The sequence below is a fragment of the Amborella trichopoda genome, chromosome 12 (genome assembly GCF_054954075.1).
Source record: "Amborella trichopoda isolate Santa Cruz 75 chromosome 12, AtrichopodaSantaCruz75HAP2 v2.0, whole genome shotgun sequence".
Classification (NCBI taxonomy): Eukaryota; Viridiplantae; Streptophyta; class Magnoliopsida; order Amborellales; family Amborellaceae; genus Amborella; species Amborella trichopoda.
Genome location: NC_142347.1, coordinates 41,194,486 through 41,203,037, shown reverse-complemented (window position 1 = coordinate 41,203,037; position 8,552 = coordinate 41,194,486).

Here is an 8,552-nt window from a genome sequence, read left to right as displayed (position 1 = left end):
CCTTAGAAAACTAAAGACACTCTCCTTCAGACCTCGAGAGAGACCGACAATTTTAGAAAAAATCTCTAGATTGAAAACCCTAGAGAAGATAAAAACTCTAGCCTCCTGAAATCCTAACCCCCAAGACTGAGAAAACTTAGACGTAAGGCACAAAACCCTTAGATCAAAACTAGAATTAGAGCACAACAACCCTATATCCAACCCTTTACACCAGAGATCTGTTGGTCAATATCCGAATCAAAGAGGCAAAGAGGACCTGTTCTAGTATGGGCGAGCCCTCGAAGGCTCGGCAATCCTGGGCCATCTAGCCGGTTTTGTATTATTTCTTCCTCTCCCTTTCTTCTTCTTTTTACTGTTTTGCTTCTTTATTTATTTTTGATCTGTTAACTTATTTTGAAAACTATATTTTAATGTTTTGGATCATGCTGGCTCTGCTCCAGATCTGAGAGTAGATTTGCTCGTTTTCGGGCATATCTGACCTCAGATCTGAATTCGATCTATCCCACTTTCTCTACCACTTTATTTACATCTTTTTAATTAGTTTAAGGTGTTAAAATTCGAGAGATCTTCATCGAAAGATCTGTCAGATTTTCATCGTAAACAAGTTTACCTTATTATGGTTACACTAAATAGTTTTCGTTATTACAGAAGTGTCCGTTTTTTATCTTCCATAATGCCATTTTAAAAAAAAAACAAGTTTGCCCTTTTTTGGATGTTTAACATCTGAATTTTTGAGATTTTCGGATGTTGAACATCTGAAATTAACCGCAACTGGAACAGTGTTTTTCCCTATTTTTGGATGTTCAACATCCGAAATTTTAGGATTTTCGGATGTTGAACATCCGAAAATCATGCGACTGTAAATTTTAAGTTCGGTCAGGTTATTTTCTGTGTATTTGAACATTGGTTCAGTGTTCTTGATCTGTGAGTTCTTTTGTGCGCCTATTTGATATCTCATTGGTAAATATTAGTAAATAGTTCATAGATTTTGATTTTCAACAGTGTACATCTTTGACAAACATCATTTCTTGGATTTTGAAGCCATTTCACTGAGTGAAGGTATGTGGGTTGATTTTTTATATTTAAATTGCCACTTGATTTTTTGTTAGGGTTTATACTCAAGCATAATAGTTATTTCTTGTGAATTTAGTATAGATTGAATTAATTTGTGGCTCCATTGTGATTGAATTAGATTTTTAAAATTTGTAGGTTTTGCCAACTTGAAATTTTGTGGTCTCTGTAGAACTGTAAATATTTTTTTAATTTGAGGGTTTATACTCTTAATAGCACAAAATAATTGGGTCTATGCTTATTGGGTGCGTTTCTTGCAGATTGTGGTTTTGTTTGAGTTTTCTGTTATAATTTGGGGGTTTTGCTCCTGTTTATAAGCAACATGATAGGTGACCATATCATTGGATTTAATATGTTGCTTGTATTATAAGTAGCATTGGTCTTTGTTGTTGCTTGAAGTTAAATTGAATTTTTTATTTTTTGATGGAGTCGTTCGTCTATCTATAAATCGAATTATTCAGTTTTTTATTGAACTGCTTGGTTTTTTAATGGTTTGGTTATTGAGCTAACATGATTTCTTTGTTTTTGATGGGATGATTTAGTTGCTTATGATAGTTGGATTCTTGTCTTTACAATGAAATGATTAGTTGCTTATCAATGTCGAATTCTATTGAAATGATTTAGTTACTCATTAAAGTTGAATTCTTTAGTTTCTAGACGTTGATGGTTACTTGGAAGGGAACGACTGTGTTTTTATTTGTTTATCCATCTAGGGTTTGGTTATTGTTTAGTTGAGGTCCATTGAATTGGACTCAGTGTAATGTTTCATGTGGTTTTGAATTTGTTAATGATAAAAGAAGCGGATGAGGATTGTGTAGATCTGGTTAATTATGGGGTCTGTGTACTAGTTCTTCAAGTAGAGATATTAAATTGGATTTAAGAATTGGATAGGAGACTGCTTTTTCGCTTTAGCTAATTATGGAAGTTGTTTAGTGGTTTTTGAAGAACTCCTTGAATTCTTCTTAGTTACTTGTTTGTCTCAAAGAATCAATTCTTTTTTTGGCCACCATGTTCACTGATTGATTTCTATTTTTAAGTATATGAACTTGAGTTAGACTAGCATAGCATTTTCATTTTAGCACTGTTCTTTTTTCATCAATGGATTGTTCTTCTTCATCAGTAGCATGTCATTATTGTTTTTTTGTTATCTTGTTAAGTTTTGCATATGTAACCTTATGATTAACATGGTGACCTTATGAGATTTTAGTGAATATGAATCGTCTACATCCCGATGGAGGGTATCCAGGAGGTCCTCAAGACCCTAGTTTGCTGCAACTTCATCCAGAACATGCATCATATTTCATATAAGAAGGACATGCATATGCATATACTCATCTACCCATTCTCAATAAATTGTAGTTAGGTTCAAACATCTTATGAGAAGTACATATCTATGTATTGGGACTAATATGTTGTATATTTGTTGTATTATAGGAGAAAAAAGAAATTAGAATTTTTAGAAGACTTATCAATTAAATGAATGACATCTAACAGAAGAGCAAGTTCAATTAGTAAACACGTCTGGGTTGGGTGCACTATCTATTATTCGGCCAAGCCGAATTGATCATCCTTTTGTCTCAACCAATGTAAAGAGGTGGCGTTCTGAGACCCATACATTTCATTACAACATTCATATTGGTGAGAAGACACCAACGCTTTTTGATGTACATGAGATATTAGGACTGGATGTGGATGAATAGCCAGTTACATATCGTCCTATCAGTGACCTGCGACAGTATATAGAAGACAATTCCGGTATAGTCCTTGATGACAATATGACAATCGTGATACATACATGGTTGAAGGTGAATTTTAGGGAATTGCCACCAGATGCAACCCCTGCTCACGTTTATAGATATACTTGAGCATATATACTCTTCCTCATTAGTGTCACCATATTCGCTGATGCATCAATTTTAATAGTGCCAATAAGGTACTTGCAGTTTTTTTAAGATATTGAGGGGGCCAGCAGATATGCTTAGGGTGTTGTAGCCCTTGCATTCCTCTATCGCTCACTTGGAAAAGCTTGTACTTTCAAGCAAAGACATTTTAGTGGTTCAACCACTCTCATGCAGGTAATCTTTTTTTTGGGTATATGACATAAGCGTAATAGTTAGACTGCTTTCCTAAAATATTTAATATTTCTCATATCTTAATTTATTACAGTGCTGGTCGTATGAGCATATGATGCATATGAGGCCCATACCGCATAATATCTCTCTAAATATGCCTAGGGCCAAAAGATGGGAGCCACCGAAAAATTATAATGGCAATCCACATAACCTAATGCCTCCCATCAGACAAGAATTTGAGAACCTCCAACCTAATGAGGTTAGTGTATAATTTGATATTGATTACATTCAAATGTATTTAAGTATTTGTAATTATTTTTATTGACTGATTGCATATCATATAATAAGTAATATGGAATCCCTATTTCAAGTCTGATTAGGTCATTTCAGATGATAGGCAGCATGCACATGAAACTGCAATGTGCATAACAACGCTCATATTTGACGATATTGTCCAGCCATACATGCTAGATCGAGTACGTTGGCAATTTGGAGCAAAACAGGACAGTCCTAAAAATCCCTTGGTTGTTGGTAAGAGCGCTAACAAACAAGGTGACAGCGAGATTGGTGAACAATGAATGTAGACAAAATCCAACATTGGGAAACTCGCCATGACCGCATGATGCCTGAAATTGAAGAAGATAACAATGTGTTGCCCTTAGAGGAGTACAAAGCCTGGTAAAACCTAGTGTCCCATCCTCTAGTACATAATGACGCTAACCCACTCAAAGACATATTGCAACCTCATAACTAGGAAGAAGAATATGTGGTTCATGCTCTTGAACCACAATATATAATGAGACCTCGAGGTTAAGAAGACCAGTTTGTACGTTTATATTAACCTACAAATTCTTATAGTCTTGTACTTACCTATTAGTTTCATGAAATTGTTTAAATATATTAATTAGGTAATCTTGTTTGTGTAGGTTAGTGCAGTTCAGGCATCTACAATCATGTTAACATAGGCACTTATACTTAGACAAAAGTGGAATCTTGAAGTGTATAATCGTGTTAACAACGCGTTTGAAACATTGTCTAAGTTTGTGCGTGTAGATATGGATGACATAGAAGCCAGGATGAAAAATTCACAACGTGAATATCATGACAAAGGTGTACTTGATGAAGTCGGACATGATGGAGTGGGTGAAAGTAGTCGGGCGGTAGAAGACCTAGTTTCATCCACACAACTAGCAGTTGAGGAACACAGAAGATATAACACACGAAAGAAACAGTATCAGCCTAAGAGAAGACGATCAGTGTAATGGGGTATTGACCCTTGTAATTTTGTTCATTTTGAACGTATTGGAACATTTAATTTGTTTATTTTGAGTGATGTAATGTATTGGTCATTTTGACCCACCTAATTTGTTTAATGAATGTTGTTAAGTACAATTTGGTTAAGTCTTTCTACTTTCTTACTTGCGATGTTCAAATGATCTTATATGAGGTGCCGATGTTATAATAATGTGTAAAGATAGAAACAATAACAATGTTTAACGTGACGGAGTTGTAAAATATTATTTAGTGGCTATTGGTTGAGTTACTAATTTGCGTATTAGTTCAAAATTAATAGCCATCCTAGTGATGGTCCTCCCTAGTTCTCACTAAAATTTGCTGCTAAATTAATCTCTTTGCTACTTTCTCGAGTCGATTTAAAAAGGTATGTTTAAGTGACCAGTGAGACCAGCTGATACTTCACATGTATTAGTGACCAGTGACATTGAGACCAAAACTTCATAATGACCATTGAGACCAACTGGTCCTTCACATGTATAAGTGATCAGTGACATTTTTGAATGTACAACATCCGAAAACTTGTGTCACAATTTCTGATGTTGGACATCCGAAATTATTTTCGGATGTACAACATTCGAAAAGTTGATATTTTCGGATGTTTATATCCGAAAATATCACAATTTTGGATGTTGGACATCTGAAATTATCTTTGGATGTACAACATCCGAAACTTGATATTTCCGGATGTTGTACATTGAAAATTATCACTGTGAACATCCAGGGTCACAATCACAATTTCAGATGTTGTACGTCTAAAAATGTCACAATTTCGGATGTTGGACATCCAAAATTATTTTCGGATGTACAACATCCTAACACTTGATATTTTGAGATGTTCAATATTCGAAAATGACAGTCCTTGGATGTTCGCTACTTTTAGTAGCATCCGAAACAATTTTCTTTATCTCACTGCTTTTGACCACATATATGTCATTGCTTTATCAACTTATTAGTAGCATATGAACTATCAATTATGTTATTAATATCAATCAATTATGCTATTAACTCAAATTGTGAAATGATGAAGCTGACGCACAATTGCAATTCCAGTAGTCGTGTTGCTATGAATGTTCCGCATTTCTCATCTATATGCAACTATTTTATTTTTGAATGAAGCTTTTACAAATTAACATAGCCTATTTGAAATAAAAAATAGCTTTTAATAGGGGCTACAAAGTCTCCATTTCAAGATTTATGACAACACAAAAGTACAACAAGTGCAGCAACACAATATTAAAAATATTAACATCAAGTAATTCACTCTATCGGTTCTCATGTCCTCCTATTATGACTCACTGCGATGCATCGTTTGCACTTCAAAGGCCTGGTGATCGGATGTTTCGTCTCAAATATTCTTCATTGGTTTTTTGGCCTATAGGGAAGGCGTGTTATCCTTGGTGGCAACACTGTCAGGTTGTAAATATCTATCAACTAAATATCATCCGGGACATGTGCAAAAGGAGTTTCAAATGCCCTTTTAAAGTATTCCACTTTGAAATACCTAAGGCAGTACAGAGTAAGATCCAAATGTATGTGGTTAATGGCCACAATGGCATGGGCACACGGAATGCCACTGAGTTGCCATTTTCTACAACTGTATGTCCAATGCGTTAAATCGACTTCGTACTTCTTATTAAGATAATGGATCTCAAACTGCGTGTTCATGGCGGATATAATTGTGTGAAAAAATCGAGCTTCTTCTTTTGCAGGTCAAGTAATTCTTGAGCCTTCGGTACTAGCATGCCGCTCCAAGTATTACCTAACTCTATTTTTTATTCAAACCTGGTCATCAACTATACCCTTTTTTCTTCACACATTGTAATGATCGGCTTTTCTCAAGCAGATAAAATCCAAGCATTGAAAGACTCGGCCATATTTGAGGTAAGATGACTGTATCTACTTTAGGTCGGCAACTATACCCTTATTTCTTAATCCACTCATATACTTCTGGTCGGCACACTGTATATCAAACATTATTTTTTCAAACCCACCAATGGTCGCTTTACGGGTAAACAACATCAGCAATACTTCAGCATTTGCTAACTTCTTCATAAAGCCCTTGAAGTTCTCTCCCATATGTTGCATGCAGAATGATGGAAAACATGTAGGAAAGTATTTTTCTATTGCTTCTGACATGCTTTTTTGTCAATCTGATATAATGGTTAAGGCAGACAGATTATGATACACAGTCAATAGTTCACTCAATATACTTAAGAACCAATATCAACTCTAGTAGTTCTCTTTCTCAACCACTGTAAATGTCAATGAGAGGAGCCTATTATTTGCATCTACGGATCTTCTCAATATATAGGGGGAGGTCATGGTATTGTTGTTCATGTGATCCATCTATCATCTCTGTAGTAACTTGTTTTCCCCGTCAAGCTTGCATGTAGGAAAGCCTGACCCCGTGATCATGTTGAACATCCTTTAGAATATGTTTTGCTTTAATTTTTGGTTGGTCAAGAAAGCGGCATATAATCCTTTTTGCCAACCAATCACTATGAACTAGTGGCTGATGGACCCTCCCTATTGGACCACTACATGTGTGCTCTTTAACCATAGAATTCACTTTAAAGTATGTGGTACTGCCAACTCGTAAGCACAGCACTTGCTATGTGCATCCTTTTGCCTTGCAACTTTCCCACACCCATCTTAATTCACTTTTGTCAAACTTTAGAACAAAATTGCTGTGGATTGCAAAATCAACTAGATGACGCCGGCATTCATTAACTTTTTCAAAAAATTACCTAACACTCAATTGAACCTCGTTACCAACTCCTCTACGTGGACTCTCTAGTGGTTCAATATCCTCCATATCATGCTCTGGTACGAGCTCAGGGTTGGGCGTCACTTGAATGTTTTGATCTTATTAAGGTAAAACGTTACGCCGACTGTTGACAAAAGATAGAGTGTAAGATGAAGCAACAATTTCTGCACATATAAGATTAAAATAAAGCAATTTACAGATAAAAAAATAAATTATAGATCTACCCATTCTTTGAAGATGGGTCCTTAACAACAGATTCCTATTGTGGCTCCATTGTAGCGGCAATATATATTATAATTCTCGAAGATTCCCCTCCCAACATAAAAGATACATCTATATCATCACTTACATCAATCAAATCAAGTCCACTAGATAGACTTGTGTTGTGGTACATAATCGTTAATTGGCTTGGATCACACTTGGTTAAATTTCCAAAATGACATTTTAGTTCCTCCAAGGAACTATTCCCATTATACTTGGTGACTTCAATTTTCCTCATTTATAAATAACACATCCGTCAACTGCATTCGTCTCAAATGACCTCCCATATGGGAATACCAGTTGTACTCCCTCAGTAGCCATTGTCAGTACTACTATATTAAATAAATAGCAAAATTTGTGTTACAAAAAATCAATACAAAAAAATTACAAAAAATTGGGATATTTCTAACTACTTTAGGGTTCATAAAATCTGAGTATTACATAATAGATTGAAATAGTGACTACTAAAATTGTGACTAATAAACATTAAACAAAAGAAAACAATAAATACTCACATAAACACAAAATAAACAACAAATTTTAGTACAGACAAACAAGTTTAACAATCATTTAGGCAAAACAAATAATACAATGTATCAACATTATACAAACAATAAATAATTATATAAAACAAACAACTTCGTCAATATAAGACAAATTTCATTTATTAATGAAAAATACAGAACAAATATGAATAACAAAATGGAGTATCTTATAAAATAACCGATAATAAACATATATTAATCAACAGTATAAGGCAAGAGTAAGAACGATACCAATCACGTTCAAATAGTGAGTCAATTTCTTCAAGTTTGTGGATTACTGTATTAGGGGACATTATTAGGGGACAGTAAAGAGAGTGTATGATGCGTTTTTTCCAACTTTATAAAAAGAAAATAAATAACTTTTCTCCAGCAAGCGGGAAAACTTGGCGCGAAAAATTTTGGATGTTCAACATCCGAAAATCCAAAAAATTCGAATGTTGTATATCCGAAAATAGGAAAATACACTGTTGGAGCTATATCTATTTTAGAAATTCGGATGTTGAATATTCGAAAAGAGGCAAACTTGTCTTTTTAAAAAAT